General features: G+C 43.2%; 1 pseudogene; it reads right to left on the bottom strand.

Moving 5' to 3' along the window:
• Positions 1-21,976, bottom strand: part of LOC139421232 (myoferlin-like) — a 57,575-nt pseudogene extending 35,599 nt beyond the window's left edge.
• Between the last annotated feature and the right edge of the window lie 3,355 nt (positions 21,977-25,331).

The following is a 25,331-nucleotide window of genomic DNA, read 5'->3' as shown; positions in this document are numbered from 1 at the left end:
ACCACCTGGGGGCGGCCCGTCAGGAAGTCCAGTACCCAGTTGCACAGGGCGGGGTCGAGACCCAGGGTCTCGAGCTTGATGACGAGCTTGGAGGGTACTATGGTGTTGAATGCCGAGCTGTAGTCGATGAACAGCATTCTCACATAGGTATTCCTCTTGTCCAGATGGGTTAGGGCAGTGTGCAGTGTGGTTGAATGGTTCAATGACTATGTACATACAGTAGGCCAGCGGTCTCTAAGGTGGTCTCTAAGGTGCAGGCTAGAGTACAGGGTGGTAGCCGGGCTAGAAACAGTGACTAAGTACATACAGTAGGCCAGCAGTCTCTAAGGTGCAGGCTAGAGTACAGGGTGGTAGCCGGGCTAGAAACAGTAACTAAGTACAGGGCAGGCTACTGGGCAGAGGCCGGCTAGGGGTGACTATTTAACAATCTGATGGTCTGGAGAGGGTAGCTGTTTTTCTATTATTTCCCCCTGTTTTTTGTGTGTTTTTTTAAACATGGTAATACAACGTGGTCTGGTGCCTATGCTACATCTGTAGTCAAACTTTAGTATTTGCAAATGCTGCCCCTGTTTGACAAAAGCAATAAAAATAAAATGTCTGATTGTCACACACCAGAGAGGTGCAGTGAAATGTGTTGTTTTATAGGGTCAGCCATAGTAGTAAGGCACCCCTGGAGCAAATTAGGATTACGTGCCTTGCGCAATGGCACATGGTCGGCTCGGGTATTCAACAAGGGACCTTTCGGTTTCCGGCCCAAGACTCTAACCGCTAGGCTACCTGCCACCCTATAGGGAGGCCTCATACAAAAAGATGATGGTTCTTTACCTTCAGATGACAGATTGGTGCAATTTTCTGCAGGTGTATCTGTTTGAAGGAACAGATGCAATGTGGATGAGACAGGGAACACACACTCACACACACACACACACACACACACAAAGAGTGTGAGAGTGAGAAAGAGCGATACCATACCTTCAATCTCACCACCAGATGAGGCTATTTTGGTCAGGTTTAGAAATGTGGTTCCTATCACATCATTCCTGGTCAGACGATCCCTGTGTGTGCAATAGTGCAATACGTTGTTAATAAACGCTCCTACGGTATCCATGTTTTAACTCAAAGTAGCAGCATTTAAAAGTGACGGTATACATGAATGTGGATAGTGTAATAAACAGTAAACCGTTATAACACTTGTTTGAAAAAGTCTTACCAGTCAAATACAGTCAACTTGATGCTTTCACACATGGATGGGAACTAAAGAGGGAAATGAGAGCATGCTGTGTTTGTCTGGCTTCCCTTCATTTCATCCATTTGTGTTACTACATGTAATACGAGAGAGCTAGTTCACACCTTGACCTGAAGGTTGATCAGCTGGTTCCACTCAGGATTGGCATTTTTCTCGACGATTTTGGTGCACAGCTGAAACCAAAACAATGTCATCATTAAGAAACATCAAACCAAAGATCTGAAAATATTTGCCTAATGACTTGCATTTTGTCTTTCTCTTGCATTCTAGGAGTTCTAAGTGTTAGCTTTACCTTCTTGCCAGCGAAGCTGACCTCCAGAAATGGATCAACTAAGTTTTTCTTATCGCCTTCCCCTCCAAATACTTGTTTCACAGTCTGTACAAACGCATCATCCACTGTAAGGTGGAATGAATGGATATTAACATACACCAACATGAAAAATAACAGATGTTAAATCAACGTTTTGAAAGAGTAGGCCCACTGATAACAATGTTGGATTAATCACTTGGTGTTTGCAGATACGTGCAATCAATATGGTGTTGGCTGTTCAAACTAACTTCTGCCATATTGCTTACACGTTTCCTTTACCTAGAAAAATATATTCCCAATGGGGTAGGGGGTAAGGGGAAAGTGGTAGGTGGAAGAAACAAGAGGTTTTGGGATAAGGAAAGGGGCTGTTTTTGGACTGGACTAAATTATACTTTTCTGCTGAGGGAGGAAGAAGGGTGGAAGATGGAGAAAGAAGGAATATACACGTACTCTGAGGCATGTCCTCTGCACGGTACACCTTCAGGTTGAGGGTGACCAATCTGAGTGTTACCCCAGCCGGCACCAACAGATTACTCTCTATGTCATCTTGCTCCTCGTTCCGCTCTCTCTTCTCAGTCTGAACACACAGGAGAGGAGGGAGAGGAGAGGAGAGGAGAGGAGAGGAGAGGAGAGGAGAGGAGAGCCTTGATGAAATATGGTGTGTTCTATGTAGTTGTATAACATACTGATATTGTATGCACATTCTACTAAACTCAACCCTTTTTCAGGACCCTGTCTTTCAAAGATAATTCATAAAAATCAAAATAACTTCATAGATATTCATTGTAAAGGGTTTAAACACTGTTCCCCATGAGTGTTCAATGAACCATAAACAATTAACAACATGCTGTGGAACAGTCGTTAAGACACTAACAGCTTACAGACGGTAGGCAATTAAAATCACAGTTATGAAAACTTAGGACACCAAAGAGGCCTTTCTACTGACTCTGAAAAACACAAAAAGAAGGATGCCCATGGTCCCTGCTCATCTGCGTGAATGTGCCTTAGGCATGCTGCAAGGAGGCATGAGGACTGCAGATGTGGCCAGGGCAATAAATTGCAATGTCCATACTGTGAGACGCCTAAGACAGCGCTACAGGGAGACAGCGCTACAGGGAGACAGCTGATCGTCCTCGCAGTGGCAGACCACGTGTAACAACACCTGCACAGGATCGGTACATCCGAACATCACACCTGCGGGACAGGTACAGGATGGCAACAACAACTGTCCGAGTTACACCAGGAACGCACAATTCCTCCATCAGTGCTCAGACTGTCCGCAATAGGCTGAGAGAGGCTGGACTGAGGGCTTGTAGGCCTGTTGTAAGGCAGGTCCTCACCAGACATCCCCGGCAACAACGTCACCAATGGGCACAAACCCACCGTCGCTAGACCAGACAGGACTGGCAAAAAGTGCTCTTCACTGACGAGTCGTGGTTTTGTCTCACCAGGGATGATGGTCGGATTCGCGTTTATCGTCGAAGGACTGAGCGTTACATCGAGGCCTGTACTCTGGAGCGGGATCGATTTGAAGGTGGAGGGTCCGTCATGGTCTGGGGCAGTGTGTCACAGCATCATCGGACTGAGCTTGTTGTCATTGCAGGCAATCTCAATGCTGTGCGTTACAGGGAAGACATCCTCCTCCCTCACGTGGTACCCTTCCCACAGGCTCATCCTGACATGACCCCCCAGCGTTCTGTGCGTGATTTCCTGCAAGACAGGAATGTCAGTTTCTGCCATGGCCAGCGAAGAGCTTGGATCTCAATCCCATTGAGCATGTCTGGAAACTGTTTGGATCAGAGGGTGAGGGCTAGGGCCATTGCCCCCAGAAATGTCTGGGAACTTGCAGGTCTCTTAATGGAAGAGTGGGGTAACATCTCACAGCAAGAACGGGCAAATCTGGTGCAGTCCATGAGGAGGAGATGCACTGCAGTACTTAATGCAGCTGGTGGCCACACCAGATACTGACTGTTACTTTTGATTTTGACCCCCCCCCCCCCCCCTTTGTTCAGGGACACATTATTACATTTCTGTTAGTCACATGTCTGTGGAACTTGTTCAGTTTATGTCTCAGTTGTTGAATCTTGTTAAGTCCATACAAATATGTACACGTTAAGTTTGCTGAAAATAAACACAGTTGACAGTGAGAGGACATTTCTTTTTTTGCTGAGTTTAAAAACGATATAATCAATGTTACATTAAGTACAATGGTAGAGAATGTAGAGAAAGACAGGTGAGGTGTGAGGTGACATAGCATAGTGACACAGCAGTCGTACCGGTGGCTCGTCTCCTGTCCCCACGATGACCAGGCTGACCTTCAGGTAACCTTTGGCCCCCGAGCTAGAGTCCCCAGGGTCACTCAGGAGAAGCCACTTCCTCATTATGGCGTGGGCTGTTGACCATAAGAATATACACATTCCAGACACAGACACACACAAAGGATGTCTTTGAAGATAATTGAAGGTTAATATAATACTCTGTTTCCCGTGTCACTCTTCTGTAAAGAGGAACTTACCAGGTTCGTCATATATGTACCCAACATCCAACTGTTAAAATTAAAATAAAGTCTGGTTACAGATACACCACACAACTGATTTTAACCAGATTTCAACCATTTTACTTTTATTTATTTTATTTCAATAAAAATACAAATTGAAAACTCAATTAAATATCAAACAAATATGGATATTGAGGTTATTGCCTGGAAGGATGATTACAGTAATATATTCAATACTGTATAAATACATTGTAGTAGTGTGCATTGTAGCCATACCATATTTGAACAAAGGATTCCTGTGATTTATGTGTGTATAATGGTTTCTGTCATTGTTACGAAAGGCAAACATAATAGATTGGATGTAATTGATATATTGCCCTGTAAATAACTAAATGAAATGCACTTTTTTGTAAATTAGGATGTAAGGATATTTAAATGTCTATGTCACCTTGAACTCCCCCATTAGACTGTCTGCCCTGAGGGAGAAGGAATCATAGACCTGCAGAGAGAGAGAGAGAGAGAGAGAGAGAGAGAGAGAGAGAGAAAGAGAGAGAGAAAGAAAGAGAGAGAGAGAGGAGGGGATTAGTGATGTTGAAACAAATCCATCCCTTAGTCCTAAACTGCTTCATAGTTTACCACAATCAAAGAGTTTTAAAATGATTGATTTACAGTGAGTGTTCAAAACATTAAGAAAACCTGCTCTTTCCATGACATCAAAACAAAAATCAAATCAAATGTATTTATAAAGTCCTTTTTACATCAACAGATGTCACAAAGTGCTTATACAGAAACCCAGCCTAAAACTCCAAACAGCAAGCAATGAGGTTGTAGAAGCACGGTGGCTAGGAATAACTCCCTAGAAAAGGCAGGAACCTAGGAAGAAACCTAGTTTCCAGGCTCTGAGTAGTAGCTAGCCCTCTTCTGGCTATGTCGGGTGGAGATTATAAGAGTACATGGCCATTAAGGTCAGATTGTTCTTCAAGATGTTCAAACGTTCATAGATAATCACACTGCTGCAACAGGTCAGCACCTCAGGAGTAAATGTCTATTTATTTTTATTTTTTTGTTGTTGAATTTTTACCCCTTTTTCTCCCCAATTTCGTGGTATCCAATTGTTGTAGTAGCTACTATCTTGTCTCATTGCTACAACTCCCGTACGGGCTCGGGAGAGACGAAGGCTGAATGTCATGCGTCCTCCGATACACAACCCAAACAGCCGTACTGCTTCTTAACACAGCGCGCATCCAACCCGGAAGCCTGCCGCACCAATGTGTCGGAGGCTATACCGTGCACCTGGCAACCTTGGCTAGCGCGCACTGCGCCCGGCCCGCCACAGGAGTCGCTGGTGCGCGATGAGACAAGGAGATCCCTACCGACCAATCCCTCCCTAACCCGGACGACGCTAGGCCAATTGTGCATCGCCCCACGGACCTCCCGGTCGCGGCCGGTTACGACAGAGCCTGGGCGCGAACCCAGGGACTCTGATGGCACAGTACAGCACCCTTAACCACTGCGCCACCCGGGAGGCCCAGGAGTAAATGTCAGCTGGCTTTTCATAGCCGAGCATTCAAAGGTGGGGGGGACACTGTGGACCTGTCCAACAATACCCCCAGACAGGGCCAACCAGGCAGGATATAACCCCCACAAAGCACAGCCCACACACCACTAGAGGGATATCAACACACCACAAACTTAACTACCCTGAGACAAGGCTAAGTATAGCCCACAAAAATTTTCTCCACCACATGAGCCCAAGGGGGCGCAAGACCAGCAAGAGGAAGATCACTTCAATGACTCAACCCACTCAAGTCAATTTTTGCAAAATAAGCCTGGCGCAACATGATGCACCCGTAAGGACTTAAAGATCGAGACCAAGTCTGCGTCTCTCACATGGATAGGCAAACCTTTCCATAGAAATTGAGGTCTATAGGAGAAAGCCCTTCCTCCAGCTGTTTGTTAAGAAATTCTAGGGACAATAAGTAGCGTACGTGCAGGTATGTACAGGCAGGACCAAATCGGAGAGATAGGTAGGAGCAAGCCCATGTAATGCTTTGTAGGTTAGCAGTAAAACCTTGAAATCAGCCCTAGCCTTTATAGGAAGCCAGTGTAGAGAGGCTAACACTGGAGTAATATGATCACATTCTGGGGATCTAGTCAAGATTCTAGCAGTCGAATTTAGCACAAACCGAACATTATTTAGTGCTTTATCCAGGTAGCCGGAGAGTAGAGCACTGCAGTAGTTTAATCTAGAAGTGACAAAAGCACGGATGAGCTTTTCTGCATAATTTTTGGACAAAATGTTTCTGATTTTTGCAATGTTACGAAGATGAAAAAAAGCTGCCCTTGAAATATTCTTGATATGTTCATCAAAAAAGAGTTCAGGGTCCTGAGTAACGCTAAGGTCCTTCACAGTTTTATTTGAGATGACTGTACAACCATCAAGATCTCAGCAGATCAAACAGCAGATATCTTTGTTTCTTTGGACCTAGAACTAGCGTCTCTGTTTAGTCCGAGTTTAAAATTAAAACATTTGCCGCCATCCACTTCCTTATGCCTGAAACACAGGCTTCCAGGCGAGGCAATTTTGGGGCTTCACCATGTTTCATCGAAATATGTTTCGTCCGCATAGCAGTGAAAGTTGACATTGTGTTTCCGAATAACATCACCAAGAGGTAGAATATATAGTGAAAACAATAGTGGTCCTGAAACGAAACATCCACAGAGACAAACTGATATCTTTCCGACAGATAAGATCTAAACCAGGCAAGAACTTGTCTGTGTAAATCAATTAGGGTTTCAATCGCTCCAAAAGAATGTGATGATCAATGGTGTCAAATATGAGCATGAGGACGGATGCAGAGCCTTGGTCTGCACCACCTTCACAAGTGCAGTCTCAGTACTATGATGGGGTATAAAACCAGGCTGGAGCGTTTCTTATACATGCACATTATTTGTCTTTAGGAAGGCAGTGAGTTGCTGCCTTTTCAGTAGCAAGCATAATAAGATTGTGGTCCGATAGTCCAGGATTATGAGGAAAAAAACATTTAGATCCACAATATTCATTCCACGGGGCAAAACTAGATCCAGGGTATGACTCGTGCAATGCGTAGGTCTGGACATGTTGGACAAAATCCACTGAGTCGATGATGGCTCCAAAAGCCTTTTGGACTTTCCATGCGAATATTGAAGTCAAGAAAACTTTGAATATTATCTGCCATGACTACAAGGACCGATAGGAATTCAGGGAACTCAGTGAGGAACGCTGTATACGCCACAGGGGGCCTGTAAACAGTAGTACAACGTGATTGAGTGGGCTGCACAGATTTCATGACTAGAGGCTCAAAAGAAGACAGTGCAGTAATTTGTTTTGTAAATTGAAATTTGCTGTTGTAAATGTTAGCAACACCTCCAACTTTGCCGGATTAGCAGGGGGTATGGTCACTAGTTTAACCAGGAGGAGTGGCCTCATCTAATACAGTAAGTTAATCAGGCTTGAGCCATGTTTCAGTCAGGCCAATCATATCAAGGTTATGATCAGTGATTTCCTACACTTAAATTGCCCTTGCCAAACGACTGCCTCTGAAGCCGAGCTTGAAACTTGGCTATGCTCACCATAAGGCAATGGTTCTCCTGTATTTTTTTGGCCGGAGGAGGTCCTGCAGCTCTATGTCCAAATATAGCATCCGGGGTGAAAAATGTCAATTAAAAAAGTTGTGTGAGGACAAAACTAAGACATTGGTAAATTGGTTAAATACAGAGTTTGATTAAATAGTTCAAAGGTTTGGCAGGTAGCCAAGTAGCAACAAAGAGTAGAGCAGTACGGAGACAACACAGAAGTGACATAGTCTAACGTAGTCTTACCGGGTGAGTCCAGGTTAAAGTTATGATCCCTTATTGATGTCACTTGTTAAATCCACTTCAATCAGTGTAGATGAAGGGGAGGAGACAGGTTCAAGAAGGATTTTTAAGCCTTGAGACAATTGAGACATGGATTGAGAGTGAATGGGAAAGACAAAAATGCCTTTGAACGGGGTATGATAGTGGGTGCCAGGCGACCCGGTTTGTATCAAGAACTGTAACACTGTTGGGTTTTTCACGCTCAACAGTTTCCCATGTGTATCAAGAATAGTCCACCACCCAAAGGACATCCAGCCATCTTAATACAACTGTGTGTGAATGTGTGCGTGCTTGTGTGTGTGTACCAGAAGAAGCTGGTGGGAGGAGCTATAGGAGAACGGGCTCATTCTAAAGACTGGAATGGAATTAATGCAATAGTATCAAACACATCAACCATATGGAAACCACATGTTTGACTACATTCCATTAATTTCATTCCAGCCATTACAATGAGCCCATACTCCAACAGCTCCTTCCACCAGCCTCCTCTGGTGTGTACATATGTGTGCATCTCTCTCGTTCTGTCTGTCTGTTTGTCTGTCTGTCTGTCTGTCTCTATGTATGTGCATGTGAGTGTATGTAGGCATTCAGGACATGTTTAATATTAATCGTAGTTGATAACATCGTTTCAGGAGGAGAGCTTTAAGCTTCAGACAACACATCTAATCCACATCTGGAACTGTTGCCTCCACAATGCGCCTCACACCTCCACCGCACCCTACACCGCCATCTTGCGCCCTCTCTTGCCTTCCTGGCATTCGCGGCTTCTCCAGATGTGCCATTCCGGCATCTGCGACCTGTATCCCTCGTCCGCCTGAACCATGGAGTTCTTTTCACCGGGCTGGGGGTGATCTACCCTCGTCCTAGTTGCCTTGCCATTCTTCAACTCACCTCCAGTTCTCAGAGTGACGACGACGTGGCTCCCTCTTGACCTGCTCAGGTTGACGTGGCTGCCTCTTGATCTGCTTAGGTTGACTTGGCTCCCTCTTGACCTGCTCAGGTTGAAGTGGTTCCCTCTTGATCTGCTCAGGTTGACGTGGCTCCCTCTTGACCTGCTCAGGTTGAAGTGGCTCCCTCTTGATCTGCTCAGGTTGAAGTGGCTCCCTCTTGACCTGCTCAGGTTGAAGTGGCTCCCTCTTGGCCTGCTCAGGTTTAAGTGGCTCCCTCTTGACCGGCTCAGGTTGACGTGGCTCCCTCTTGACCTGCTCAGGTTGAAGTGGCTCCCTCTTGACCTGCTCAGGTTGAAGTGGCTCCCTCTTGACCGGCTCAGGTTGACGTGGCTCCCTCTTGACCTGCTCAGGTTGAAGTGGCTCCCTCTTGACCTGCTCAGGTTGAAGTGGCTCCCTCTTGACCTGCTCAGGTTGACGTGGCTCCCTCTTGATCTGCTCAGGTTGACGTGGCTCCCTCTTGACCTGCTCAGGTTGAAGTGGCTCCCTCTTGACCTGCTCAGGTTGAAGTGGCTCCCTCTTGACCTGCTCAGGTTGAAGTGGCTCCCTCTTGACCTGCTCAGGTTGAAGTGGCTCCCTCTTGACCTGCTCAAGTTGAAGTGGCTCCCTCTTGACCTGCTCAGGTTGACGTGGCTCCCTCTTGACCTGCTCAGGTTGAAGTGGCTCCCTCTGACTTGCTCAGGTTGAAGTGGCTCCCTCTTGACCTGCTCAGGTTGACGTGGCTCCCTCTTGACCTGCTCAGGTTTGTTTCCCCCGTGACTTCCTATAACTGCTCTGTGTCCAAATCCCTACCCCACCTGACTCCTACTAGCCGGGACTAGCTTGTTGCATGCACTCTTGACCAGTCATGGTGGCCGCCACTCCACGACTCCTGGGTTTGCTAGCCTTCTCACTCCCCAGAGTGTTATTCCCATCAACGGCAGCACTCCTTTTGGCGCTAACCAACTTTAGCCCTTCGTGTGACTTCCCACAACTGCTCTGTGCCCAAATCTCTACCCTACCTGACCCCTACTAGCTGGGACTAGCTTGCTGCATGCACTCTTGACCAGTCATGGTGGCCGCCACTCAACGACTCCTGGGCTTGCTAGCCTTCTCACTCCCCATAGTGTTATTCCCATCAAAGGCAGCATTCTTTTTGGGGGCAACCAACTTTAACCCTTCATGCAAGTTTCAAAACACTCATTCGACCAACATGGTAATCCATTGAAAGATGCACCAAGACCTGAAAAATAAGCTCACAGTCACGAAGGTAGCCTCAGAGCAAGATGATGCTGAAGCTACAGACCTAGCTCCATAGAACTACCTGGCTAAAGACTTGGAGGATATTCACTGGCTCCTGGAAGAACTGCCATAAGAGAACAACTACCATCTCTCTCTCCACTTCTATCTTTCCCTATGCTGGGCGGTCCAGATCACACCTTGGTCCATGACCAGGGCCTTTCCCTGCACTGGGAAGTCCAGTCAAACCTAGTCAATAACTGAGGGTTGGCCCTACCAGAAAGGGGGTTCAGCACAACCTTGGTACACGACCAGGGGCTTGGCCTTCCTTACACTACCTTCTCACCCCTTCCATTCCCTTTGGCTCATTTCGCCTCCTCTGTGCTAAATGCACCATCTGACACTCAATGTGCTCCACTCTAGAGCATGTCTACAGCAAGTACTTCAACCAGGTTGAGTAGGTGATAAAGCTTATTCACCGAAGTGCAACTTGGTCAGATCAACAGTAGCGACCTCGTTGTCAGAAAGTCTTTTTCACTCTTGTATACTGGCAGGGGGGCCAGCACAACCTTGGCTTGGGGCTGATCCTGTTGGGGGGCCAGCTACCAACCACAATCACCGACCAGGGTCTGGCCTCCCCATCACATCCAGGCTTCCTGCACAATGGTGGGCCAGCACAACCCCTTCCTGCATGTTCATCAGATCCATGCTCACACAACCTTGACTTATGGCCGGGGGTTGGCACTGCCAGCAGGCTCAGCACTGTCTCAGTCCATGACTGGGGGCTGATCCTGCTGGGAGGACAGCTACCAACCCCGATCCCCAATCGGGGTCTAGCCTCCCTGTCCACCATCCACGCCAAAACCCCCATACCATACTCCAACTACTACCCCTTCCGACATGTTTGTCAGATGGAGAGAAGCCAAACTCGTGAACACACTGTATATAGACTATACCCAGTCTAAGAGGGAGTGTTGTACTTACCCGAATACTGATACAGTCATCTAAAAGCTCTGAAGGCAGGATGTTGACATTAAAGAAGAATATCTGTGGAGAGGGTTTATAAATATGTTGATATATACAGTATTTTCATGGTTTATTTATGTACATAGTAAAGAGTTATGCATAACCATGACCATTTTCCATAGCTTTCTATACTCTTGATTTTGAAGGAAATTCATACAGACATACTGTAGCAATTGTATAGTAATTGACTAGAAAAGGTTGAGAAAATGCATGTGAGAGGTCAAGGGGGATAGATAATGTATCTAATGGAGGATTCTGCTTTAGATTTACTCAAACATATCACTGTTGCAGAGAGAGAAGAATATCCAAATGAAACTCACTGAAGCAGGAGAAGGAGGAGTGCATCGAGAGAGGGATCAGCAGGACAAGATAAAAGAGGAGCAGGAGTCAAATAGACAATCAATCAATCAATCAATCAAATGTATTTATAAAGCCCTTCTTACATCAGCTGATGTCACAAAGTGCTGTACAGAAACCCAGCCTAAAACCCCAAACAGCAAGCAATGCAGGTGTAGAAGCACGGCGGCTAGGAATAAACTCCCTAGAAAGACAAGCGTTTAAAGAGGTGAAAAAGACAGTCAATAAAAATATGAAATACTGAAACAAAGATGATCTCAATCAGAGAAGTGTAACTTTGCCCTAGTGGTTTTGATTTTTGAGTATAAGAGCAGTTTAAAATGGAGTTATGAGGAGATTACCTCATCAAAGAAGGGGTTGTTTCCTCGTCTGATCCTGGTTCGGTGGGTCTGTCCGCACACATTCACTTTGACAACCGGTTTGATGTTGTTTCCCGGCAACTGTCGGCCCTCGATAACCCGAACGCGAATCTGGTCATTGAAGACAAGAGTATAAGAGTTGAACTAACACTGAGTGACTTCAACAAACACAAAGTTCCTTAATTACGCCTTTTATTTATTTAATTTGTCAATAATAGGAGAGGTCAAAGAGGCGCTGTTCTACTTTAAAATGCACATCTCCTTCCTTTTTTCCTTCCTTCCTTGAAGCAATCACTGATCTGTTAGTGATTGGATTGATGCATGCATAATTATCATATTGCTGTCACCTCTCATGCCTATACAGATTAGTGATTACCTCAAGTAAGATAAAATAGGATGAAGGACACATTTCATAAGTATTTAAACAGGACCCCATACTACCATCCAGGGCTGCATCTAGTCTTCCCTCCCACTGATCTGAAAGAACTGGAGGTTGAAAGCCACCATCCACCATACTGCTTTCATCTGTCCTGTGGTTTCAGATCAGTGCAAATGAAGGAAAGAGAGATGAGGAGGGGAGGATACTTTAAACGTTTGACATGCACTTCATGTCCTAGCTATGTACTCTACCTGGAAGTCCTGGGGCTTGTTGGCCAGGGCCCGGTGTCTCTTGCGGCTGGTCCGGACAGGCCTCTGGTTGGGGTTACCAGGCTGACCAGGTGTGGGTGGAACTCCAGGGGTCCCCACCTGAGCCCCAAGGGATACCTCCTCCCCATCCTTCCCTTCCTCACCCCCACCTGGTAAGCCAGAACACACACGCACGCACGCACGCACGCACGCGCACACACACACACACACACACACACACACACACACACACACACACACACACACACACACACACACACAGAGAGAGAGAGAGAGTATTGTACAACTAACCTTGTGGGGACACACAATTCAGTCCCATTTAAAATCCTAATGTCCCTAACCCTAACCCTGACCTGTGCCCTAACCTTAACCCGAAAACATTACGTTAACACTAAACCTAACCATAGCGCCTAACCATAACCCTAAAACTAACCCTAGCTCCTACCCCTTATTCTAGCCCTAACACTAGTTCTAAAATAAACCCTAAACCCCCTAGAAATTGAATTTGACCTTGTGGGGACCTACAAAATGTCCCCAGTTGGTAAAAACATTTTAGTTTACGATTATTGTGGGGACTTCTGGTCCAGGTGACTTGTGTTCAGCATATTGTCTGCTGAGTGTACTTGTGTCGTGTGTATATTTAAAAAATATACAAATATACATAAAAAAAATTCATACCCTACCATCCCTACCCTGATTAGAGTAAACTAACAGACAACAAAACTTCTACTGCTACTTACAGCTATTTCCCCTCATATCTACAGTACCTGTAGCTAAATAATTAGACATATAGAAACATTCCTAATTTCCTCAAGTGCTGGATTTTTATCCACAGCGCCAATCCACCATTCAATCTGAACTCCAACCCTCCGATGTCCACAGAGTCACCCATCTTTCCCAGTATAATGCCATTTTGCTATTTCCTTTTGCAATACATCCATCCATTTGACTATGATGTCTTATGAGAGTCCTGAACCTCCCTATTTGTAACATTTCTACCAATATTGCCCCATAAATAAATACTTTACCCAGGAGTTAAATTATATTTCCCATTGACAGATCGTGGTTTTTCAGATCACCTAACAAAACAGTTTGCAGGACCTTCTGCAATCTGATATTATGACATATCAACCATTCCCGGACCTGACTCCAAAAGCGAGCCCCCGATGGAACGTACAAAAAAATATGTTCGGTTGATTATGTTTCCTCGTGGCAGTCTGCCAAAGGCTGTAAGTGTTGTTTGTCTTTTCAATTTGCATCCTCCATTTCCATAAACAGCAAGCAGCCTTTCACTTGTGTCATGAACACAGACAAGCCAGAACCACTCCAATACTTCCTACCAACCAAAGCCTAAAACCACAACATCACACCACCTCACTAGCCTGGTTATCTGGGTAGTATTCATTAGAGAACAAATGGTGAGAAAAAAAACTCTGAAACAGGTAGGGACTACCTGGACTTGCCCAATAAGAAATGCAACCTTTGTTTTCCGTTTTCAAACGCTTCCTGTTGTGTGCCCCAACCCTGGTTACCAGATCTGTCTGTACTTTAGTCAACTGCTCATTACATGACATTGAACGACGAGGAGTTGGCTAACAAACATACAAATCTGGGAACCAAGATACCACTGCAATACCAAACCAAAACATACCACTGAAACAGCTGCATACCTTTCCCAAACTACATGTATAAGAGTTTATTTACATTACTGGCATACCAAAGACAATGGAACTGATCTCATGAGAGAAGGACACCATTTTGCTTAACCAAAACAAAAGATGGCGTGCACATATTTGTTATGTTAAACTGACCTGTGTCCCCATACGACTGGTCTTCATCAGTTTGATTGTTAGGGTTAGGAGCTGTGCTAGCTGGCGGCTCATAACCAATCATCAAATTAATGGTTGCCTAAAAAAAGATGGGATTAAATGTCAACATGCTGCTTCAAGACAATGTCTCAATGTATTGACAACTTTAACTTGCATTATTTTACATTGACATATGATGGTCAATGATCAAGACGTTTTAACCTAGTTATTATATGCATGGGGTAGTTCTGACTGGGACTCAGGCCTGGGTCCAGCAACTGTCAACCCAACACCTTAGCGGTTACGCCAAGAGACCTGAACCTCTTGACGAGGTCCCCAGGTGTTGGGTTAAGGTCGCTACTCCAATCAAATCAAATTGTATTGGTCACATACACATGGTTAGAAGATGTTCATGCGAGAGTAGCGAAATGCTTGTAGTGTAGCCAAATACTCGCTACACTAGCCCCTCCCTTCAGGAGAACATCTCCCCAAGCTTCTTTATTCCAAGTCCTTCATGTGTACACGCCTTTTCCGATGACCTTATGGGCACCATCCCACTACTTACACCAATGTAGGGAATTTGTGTGTTAGTTCTGACCAGGACTTGAACCCGGGTCCAGCGATTGTCAACCCAACACATTACTGTTAAGCCAAAAGCACCGAACCTCTTGACAATGTCACTACAATAAAGTGTATTATTGGTTACACTTCGTTTACTTTTAAGAATAAGCCAATTATAAATGCGTATACATGTTTATAAATCTTGTTCATTCTTGAAGCTGTTAATTCTCAATGACACAAGTGTGTAGCCATAGAGATACTCACCCCAGTGTCCTGTTTCTTCTCATTTACCAGGGACATGTTCTTTGCTGGGAGGGACTTGGTGTGACCATGAGCCAGGTCTAGGAGAGAGATCTTAGCTGAGCCAATATATCTGGAATAGAGGTCAAAAGTCATGAGCACCACCTGTATGTATGTGACATGAATCTTTCTTGTGGAAACGCATTCAGTAACATAATAATATCATACACAGATCACTTAAACAAATGCATGTATTATACTTGCTGGTCTACTGCATAAAGAGGTGTAGATTTCCTCTGTTGTTTGTGTACAATTGTTGATGGGAATTTATATGAATGACTAGAATAATCCCCCCTGAACCCTGAAGCCGTATAATCGTATGAGTATGAAATTGATTAGAATTATGTATGACCATAGTCTGTACAATATGTCTATAAACCTTATTTGAATAAAAGACAGACTGTCTGAGCAAGATTCAGGGCCGACCTTGGCTGGGGCCACTGAGAGTACTTCCCAGTCTCCCTATCTTGAGGGAGGAGGGGGAGTAAGTCTCACGGAATCCCGTAGCAGGGCATTGTGTGCTAAGGTTGGTGAGAAAGTGTGCGCATATGGGTGTGTGAGGGTGAATGTGTGTGTGTGTGTGAGGGTGAATGTGTGTGCGTGTGTGAGGGTGAATGTGTGTGCGTGTGTGAGGGTGAATGTGTGTGTGTATGTTTGTGTGAATGTGTGTGCGTATGTTTGTGTGAATGTGTGTGCTTATGTTTGTGTGAATGTGTGTGCGTATGTTTGTGTGAATGTGTGTGCGGGAGAAGCCAGTATAAAATGAATTGTTTTGTACAACAGACCAGCGCTCTCGTAAATAAACTTTCTGACTATCGTAGCTGGGCCTCCATCTGATTCAGTTCAACCAGTTTCCTACAAATTCTGGGTTTCAGGCTGAGTACTTAATTGAATTGGGTTTATGAACATCGAGAACATAATTCTCCTGACAACAATGATGTATGTAATTTTATATGTATGAATATATTCGTTTTTTGACTAATCACAGGCAGTATCCAGTTCTCATTTGTACTTCTTTCAGAATTGACAAACCTAGCAACAAGTCATATAGAGCAATTATATTTGCCACACAGATCTGATGAAAGTCCCTTATGGGGGAACTGAGGACTAACTAGGAAGGTACCAAGGGTTCTTTATTACACAACGATTAAGAATCATGTTGCATTGCTTAATCTCAGTTATTCCTGTTATGTTTACAAAGCCACCACCGTGCCATGCAGCCACAATTTAAAGAAGTGTGTATATGTCAACATATTGTTGATACCATTGAGGCACTTTGCTTGTGCTGGACTGGAGGGACTCAAGAAAAATAAAATGATAGGATTGTAGCGAGACGACGACTTTCCTGTAACTGAGTGATCTTAATAAGCTGTCACAATGACAAACATCAGCCTAGCATAGCTTATTTTGGCAATCATTAGAGCCTTCCCCGGAGAACACTGGGAAAAAAATGTAATCTGTGCTCTGTAGTGAGGAACAACACTCGATCCCACAGACGAGGGCAAAGAATCATGAAAAGGGAGGACGAGGCAAGACTAACCGCTGGGAGCAATTAGCATCTACCACAGGTATGCCTGTAGTCTGGCCTTGTGTGTCAGGCTGAGGGGAGGAGAGAGACAGGAGAGAGAGAGAGAGAGAGAGAGAGAGAGAGAGAGAGGGAGAGAGAGAGAGAGAGAGAGAGAGAGAGAGAGAGTGAGAGAGAGAGGAAGAGAGAGACATTTAATTGAGAGAGAAGGAGGGAGGGAGAGATAATTGAAAGAGAGCATGGGAGAGAGAGGGGGGATAGAGAGAAAAGACGAGAGGAGAGAAGAGAAGAGAGATGGCAGGGGGAGAGAGAGGGAAAGAGAGAGGAGAGAAGAGGGTGGGAGAGAAGAGAGAGGGGGGAAGGTGGGATGTTGTCATGCCTCTCCCCTCTTGGCTATGTCACCTCAGTGTTGAAGTAATTTGTCATTCCACACAGAGAGATAAACAATCATGCGTTAAAACAGGTCCTGGAAATGACGTTGAACTAGAGGGTCAGCGGTAGAGATCACACCTTGGCATTGAAAGCAGGCTACTCTGAAGCTGAGAGAGGAACGCTCTTTGAGTATTTTGTTTTTTATTCCTCTTGGAATTTTACACATTTCACATTTTTTCTTGACTCAATTAGTTGGCAGTTGACTTTTCAAAGGCGAGCAGCCACATGCAAAATACCCAGTGCTGAATATTTTCCCCCTGAGGAAATGAGTTGACTGTTACTGACTAATAATATGGAACACACACTACCTGTCAGCACACTAGTTGGCTATATTTATGCACTGGGTAGTGGCTAGTTCCTCTTTTATGAGTCTAAAGCAGTTCCACACTATGAAGTAAAATAATACAGCATAATATGGAGTTCTTTCTTTTGCTGATATCAAAGGCCCTGCTGCTAACTGTGCCCGTCTATTTGTGCTATCATGTCAACTCCTTGTCAATCAATGTCATGCCATGTTTGGATTGACAATGAGTAATGGAGTTGGCAAGAGCAGGCTATAGTTTACTGCCTAGTCTCTAGCAGAAAAAACATACTGTGTGTATCCATGTTTGTATATAATTTATTTTTATTTATTTTTTATTTTTTTTTGGATGTTGGATATGGAGTATTCGAAATGCCTCAACAGGACAAATGATTGTATATGGTGGTCACTAGGAGATATCCACCCCCCCCCCCCCCTTATTGAGTGTGTGTTTATACTAGATGAGTCAACCTCACCCACATACACACATATCTGCAAAGGGTTCTCAAGCTTACTCAAACCCCCATCTGCCAGTGACAAGCCTGTGCAAGCTCTGTAACTTTGCTTGTGTTTGAGTCTGGACTCTGCCAGTGCCCCCCACCCACATTATAGAAGTTCAAAGATGTGAGTCACTCTCATTACCATAGCCTTCTCTCTCTCTCTCTCTCTCTCTCTCTCTCTCTCTCTCTCTCTCTCTCCCTCACTCTCTCCCTCTCTATCTAGATTAGAGTTCCTGCTGAGAAGTGGTGAAAAGCATGCTGCTAAATAGAGGCTGCTCATTACGTGACTTAAAAATATCACATTGGAAATGGAACAGCAATGAAGCATCAATACAGCTCAGATATGTTTCATCAATATAAAAGCACTAACATATGAAGTAAAAAGCATTTTGATACCTGTTTCTCTTGATATACAGTAGACACATAAGAGACCATTTTTGAATCTATTGAGTTTGAAGTGATTTGTGCTCATGGTGAAGCAATAGTCGTTTGGAGAGAGAAAACGGTTCCATCATAGTGAGCGATGAATCCTCCTCACATAGCACAGCGAGTCTGAACACGGAGGCAGGTACAGGGTGGAAGTGGTAGTAAGGGGTTGTGCGACTTCAAATCACCCCTCACTTTTCACTTACCAACGTGGTAATCATTGAAGCTCTGCGGTAACACAATTTTCCTCAACACATGTTGTCATGGCAAGAGGAGTTCCTGTAGTAGAGGTTATGTGGCCCATTGCAATGGAAAAACTTGAGTTTTTTTAAAATGTAATTGTAGATCAACTAAGTTCTCTTTCAAAAACTTGTTTCTGTAAGTCCTTCGGGACGGGGTCACAAGGACACCCCAATCACACAACCTATGAGGCGCCCCGCCCTCTAGCTCATTAATCGTTTTCTTCCTTACGGAGATCACAAGCTCTCTCTACACTCTCCTCAGCACGACTTGTCTCGTTGTTTTCCGACTTAATTGTGAACTCGCCACCGATATAGTCAAATGCTATGGGAGCTGACTACATGTGAGATACCCATATTTGAGATAACGAAAAAAGTATTTGAAAGAGCACTTGGGTAAACACTTCTGCAGTCAGAGATCCATAATGTTCCTTAAGGTCAAATCTTAAGGTTACTTGTGTAACCCCTGTTCTCTGATAATATGATTGGGTTATCTCAATATGCTTAAGGAGGAGCACATATGTTTGATAATGAGCTAGAGTATGGGACTTGATTCATTATAATAAGTGGGGTTCCCCACTATTCGCCACGCCTCCTGTCTGTTTACGACAGATGTTTTGTGATTGGAGCTTCCTTATGATCTCGCCCCAAAGGGCATGCCCCATATGTAAGATAGCTCACTCATATTATCACAGAACTACGGGGTTACGCAAGTAACCTGAAGATTTGACCTGAATGAACATTATGGATCTCCCTCCACAGAAGTGCTTACTCTAGTTTTTTACAACTCAGTTTAAACTCAGCACTGGCCTCAGGGTTTGACCTGAATGAACATTATGGATCTCCCTCCACAGAAGTGCTTACTCTAGCTTTTTACAACTCAGTTTAAACTCAGCACTGGCCTCAGGGTTTGAACGTTCCCTTTAACTCACTCTCTGTTTAACCTGTAATTACCAGACACTGTATTGTAATGACCAGGTTCACATACTAATGGAGGGGCACTTTGACTGAGAAATGACAAGAGGTCAAACTGAGTAAAACACTATGTCCCACCTCCTCCCTAGCAGCACTAGCAGCGTCCGATTAGCAGGAGGTGTGTGTGTGTGTGCGTGTGTGTGATGTGCGTTCTCTCACAAAACATTTGAGACATATACAGTAGCTACATGTCAGGTACGTACTTGTCTTTGCCGATAGTCTCATAGTCTTTCACAATCACGTCTATAAAGGAGGACGCATCCAATGGGGAGCCCTTTAGGTCGAACTCAAGCACCTGCAACCTCAAATAGAGTTAGCTCATAAAAAACACAACTTTGCCAATGTTAGTTAAATTATGAAACATGGGGGGGTACAAATGCTTTAAATCAAAGGGGAAGTGTTCACAGTTATCATTCCTCTAATAATAACTACTCCATGTTGAGTCATCAACAAACAGTAAACACAGCGGACAACATTTTAGCCTCATTCCCTAATTCATTCTCATATCCTCCTCCACACAAAACTTCACTCTCAACACCTTTTTCTACATTCCCAGAGACTGCCAGAGAGAGGATGGATTGTAATGTAAATGTTTATACTTACTTCATTCCACACGGGATTGAGTTCACTATCAATGGCCTTAGTTTTCTTATTTTCACCTGTAGCATTTACACAAAGTGGCAAGATTAAAACATGCAATATATGTTTTTATATATACCCTGCATATAACTAGGCAAGTCAGTTAAGAACAAATTCTTATTTACAAGGATGGCCGACACCGGCCAAACCCGGACAATGCTGGGCAAATTGTGCACCGCCCTACGGGACTCCCAATCACGGTCGGTTGTGATACAGCCTGGAATCAAACCAGGGTGTCTGTAGTGACACCTCAAGCATTGAGATGCAGTGCCTTAGACAGCTGTGCCACTCGGGAGTATATGCATGGGTAGAATATATTTCTCTGGGTCCAATGCAGACGTTTTTATCTGAATATCAAATCATTTCTGGGTAACAATTATGTTACTGTGATTGTTTTTAACTAAATGGTCAAAAAATAAACAAAAACATCTTCTTTGCAAAAATGCAAAGTTCTCAAGCAATCATTTTGCAAGGACTGTTTAGGAGTGGTTTAAGTGGGGAAGGGAAAACTAGCTGTTATTGGTAGAGAGGGTTGTTTCTTATTGGTCTCTTAACTAATTTACTGCCTGGTGATGTCACCAGGTAGGCCAAAATTCTACCCCACCAAAACAGGCTGACATTTTAGTGTTCTTTTCAAACAGCTCTTACACTAAAAGGACATTTTCATCATTTTCACAATTTCAATTTCCAACCTCATAATGGAAATATATATAAAACACAGGTATATCATGTTTTTAACTGCACTGGGCCTTTAACATATATAGGTAGTTTTAAAATGAGTAATAACTACAACGTCCCTGGGGCTGGTAACACAGTGAGCCAACTTACAGTGGCAACATATGGAACCATAAAAGTTGAATGTGCATCTTGGACTGACTCTTGTCCTAAAATATCCATACAAAAATTAAGCACAATTGACCCAGTTGCAGAGCTCTTCATGACAGGGGGAGAATGGGATGATTCCAACCCTTTATAAGGGAATGTGTTTTCCCTCTGTGTAACACAATACAGGCAACATTATTTAATGTGACTCATTGCCTTAAAGCAGGCAAAATGAGGTTTGGGAATTTCAGAACTAATGCACAGTACCATTGTTGTACCTTCAATGCAATTCATAGTAGTGTTGTGCCATTACATGCACACAGTTAATGATGCAGTACCTCCACTTTGAATACAAAGAGCATCATGTTTGTGTTTATTGAACATGTTAAATGTTTGGGGACTATAAAATCCATCAGAATATCATCTTATTGTGGAATATTGCAGTTGTTGGTTCAAAGAATAAATGATAGACAGAAAATTGGTCGACTAACCCAACATTGACAGCAAAGGGCAGAAAGGATAATATGACTTTAAAATAAAGAGAACTATAAAGTAGCCTAGCTAAAATAAAGTAGGCTACAACCCGAAAGCAACTCTGCATGTCTTCATCTTTGATTTATATTAGCCTACATTTGGAGAACGTCTTTGATCCAGATGTTTTGAACTTCTCAAGAATAGCCAACCCTCAAGGCATTGAAACCAAAGAGTAGATGTAGGCTAAATGCCACAGCAAGAGGCAACAAAACAATAACTCACCTTTGAACACTACCGCTGCTATGGGATCTGGGTTTCCGAGTTTCTTTTTGGGGATGCCTTTGGCTGATTCCACTACGACGCGCAACATTATTACGGAGTTTTTCAAGTCTGTAGTATAACTCCCTTATGAATCACAGCATGTTCCTCTGCCAAGGCGTCTCTTCACCAGCGCTCATTGTAACAGAGGAAATGCTCCTTTAGAGGAGGAGTGAAGTCACGAATTATATGGCTATTCACTGTATGAGTCAGCAAGGAACAAAATATTATGGATGTGTGTTAAAAAGTATTCCATCACGTCGTGTAGGCTATAGTCAAAATCTGTTAGGTTACTAGCCATCCTACTTGTTACATCTACTTCTACTTCTTGTGGTATTGTTATGAGTTTATAAACAAACTTGACGCTGTCAAAATATTGTTTTACTATAGGCCACTCAAAAAGGCTACAATTCGTCATAGCCTACGTTGAATGATTTACATGCATCTGGTAACAGCTTTTTAGTCTATCGTGGTTCAAATGTAGCATACAACGCCACCCAGTGGTGATGGGGTTGTACAACGCTGAGTGTGGTACCCTAAAATGACCACGGCGATTATCCTTTAAACAAAAGATATCCCATGATCATTCTTATCACAGCAAGAATACTACTGTTATTCCCCATACTGTTATTGTTTCACATCTAAGTAATTTTGATGGTTTAATTAGGCTATTTGAAATCTGATATGCGAACTTGTGTCTTTGAAAAAAACGAAACAAAAAAAATGTCAATGAGGGCTTTGCATTTTTGTAAGAATTTATGGGCAGTGAGTGAGCTCCAAAATAATTGGGACATTGACACGTTTTACAGATAGTCGGATAGTCCTGAATGAATCGTGAATGATGATGAGTGAGAAAGTTACAAACACAGTTAAATAGAGGTAGAATAAAAACTAAAAACAAACTAATATCATATCCTCAGGACATGCTAACCTCTCACCGTTATGATATTTGTGCGTCTGTAACTTTCTCACTCATCATTATTCTCGATTCATTCAGGACCATCCGTAATCATGGTAGCATCCACATTAATGGAGAAGTGTTTAGAAACATATTATATTCGTATTTAAAAGTGACTCCAAAATGACACAATCAATTATTTACCATATATTTCTATTGGGAATAAAATAATCTGCAATTACCAAAACAAACAGCAAATACATTCAACAAGTTTGTAGAGTCACAAGCTTGATTTAATCAATAGGGGACTATGTACAAAAAGAGCTGTCCTTTCTAAACGGTTTGTTCACCAGACATGGATGAAAATACCCTCAAATGAAAGCTGACAGTCTGGACTTTAACTTCATAGTCATTGTGTACTGGAGTACAGAGAGGAAACAACAACAAGAAAGTGTCACAGTGCTAATACTTTTGAAGCTCACAGTTGTCTAAGTCATGAAATGAGAATAGGCAATATTGAAATGCCCCTGCCTCAAATATCCTGATTTGTCATTTTAGTATTGTGCACAAGCTACTAGGCAGAAACGGTAAGCATAATTGCAGAATATATTGCCTATGTAGAGTAAAATAATGGCAAGGTTTTGTAAATCAGCCTCAACCACCTGAAGATTTTAATTTGATTTTTCTTAAATGTGGGATCATTTGTAGAATGACAAATGTCACATGAACATATTCAAACCCCAGTATTTGGGAAACAGATCAGGGTTGGCCAAACCCCTTGGAGAGATACCTCTAAGCAGGACTTTTTACACTCCTATTATTATTTACATGTTGGTATTTACACTTATGGATAAGGAGAGACTGCAATCCATCCTATAGTTAGACCATTATGTCGAATGTGTAATGTGTGTAATGAGCAAATGTGTGTCTGTTTTGTGAACATCTGGGAATACTTGGGCAAGGAAACGTTTCTGGTTGGTCTTAGGGAATGTAAAACAGTTAGGATGGGAGACTTTGACAACCGGATTGAGTGATGTAGCAGTAAATATGTTAGATGAACAACTGATGAGCATGGAGAGCCTCACAAGTTTGATAAAATCACATGATATATTTTCAATTTAATAACCTTATATATATTTTCAAATACGGCTATTTATTTACTTTGTAGCTTTTTGTCAGAAGCATTATTTTTTAACTGTCCCCTCCAAGTTTAGCTGGAATTTAGACCGAAAGGATTTTACAAAAGTGATTGGTTGACGATATGACATTGGCCCTATCACCTTGCGCTGCGCAGAATATCAGATCTCAACAAGGATTGGAGAAGTGTTTAACATCATCAGTAACACACCTATATGATGTATATCTTGTCTAAAGAGCAACGGGACTGCAAACAGAGATCAGTATATAATGATGAGATGCCCATGTCTGTGTCCTAATCGTTGGAATCGTTGTCCCAAAGGCAGGCGAAAAGCTTAGGTCCGAAATAAACACAAAGAAACGCATTGGCCTCATTTAGGACATATTTTGGCGATTGCTTCGCCTCTTCCTCTCTGCTGCAAAAGAGACAGATGTGAATGCCTAACTGAAATACGTAATAAATCATATTTTTTTGTAAATTAGTGGTGTTAGATTTTTTTTGATAAAATGCGGGACATGATTGTTTGGTTGCGGGACAAAGGACCAAAATGCAGGACTGTCCCACACAATCCGGAACATATTCTCACCCTACTGTGGATTCGACTTTTACTCGACCCTTCTTCCTGACAGCTAAAGGCCCGAAGCTTCTACTTTACGCTCCGTCTCTACTCTACTAGAGAACAGGCTACACTGGGGAAGGGTGCTTGTTTAATAAAATGAGATCATTGCTGAATCAACGTCTGCAAGATCACAAATCACAGTATTGTACATATCAGAACCGAATATAATAGCATAGTAAAACTTACTGTAAGACAAAAAACCCCACTTAATTTCAAATTAGATTTTAGAATGATTGTCTCAGCGTCATGGTTAAAAGTTCGGCCTCATGTCAAAATGTGTAAAATAGAGTCACAACTTGTCATTTTTTTGCAAAAAAACAATAATACATATATACAGTACCAGTCCAAAGTTTGGACAAACATACTATTTCAAGGGGGTTTCTTTACACCTCCAGGCTATGTAAGGGCTATTTGACCAAGAAGGAGAGTGATGGAGTGCTGTATCAGAGGACTGGCCTCCACAATCACCCGACCTCAACCCAATTGAGATGGTGGGAGGCAGAGTGAAGGAAAAGCAGCCAACAAGTGTTCAGCATGTGTGGGAACTCCTTCAAGACTGTTGGAAAAGCATTACAGGTCAAGCTGGTTGAGAGAATGCCAAGAGTGTGCAAAGTTGTCATCAAGGCAAAGGGTGGCTACTTTGAAGAATATCAAATATATTTCGATTTGTTTAACACTTTTTTGGTTATTACATGATTGTTATTTCATAGTTTTGATGTCTTCCCTATTATTCTAAAATGTAGAAAATAGTAATTAAAAAAATAAAGAAATACCCTTGAATGAGTAGATGTCTCCAAACTTCTGACAGGTACTCTGCCCTACCAAGCAAAAAGGCAGTAACTGCTCATTAA

This window comes from Oncorhynchus clarkii, chromosome 12, assembly GCF_045791955.1.
Source record: "Oncorhynchus clarkii lewisi isolate Uvic-CL-2024 chromosome 12, UVic_Ocla_1.0, whole genome shotgun sequence".
NCBI lineage: Eukaryota > Metazoa > Chordata > Actinopteri > Salmoniformes > Salmonidae > Oncorhynchus > Oncorhynchus clarkii.
This window is presented reverse-complemented; position numbering and strand designations above follow the sequence as displayed.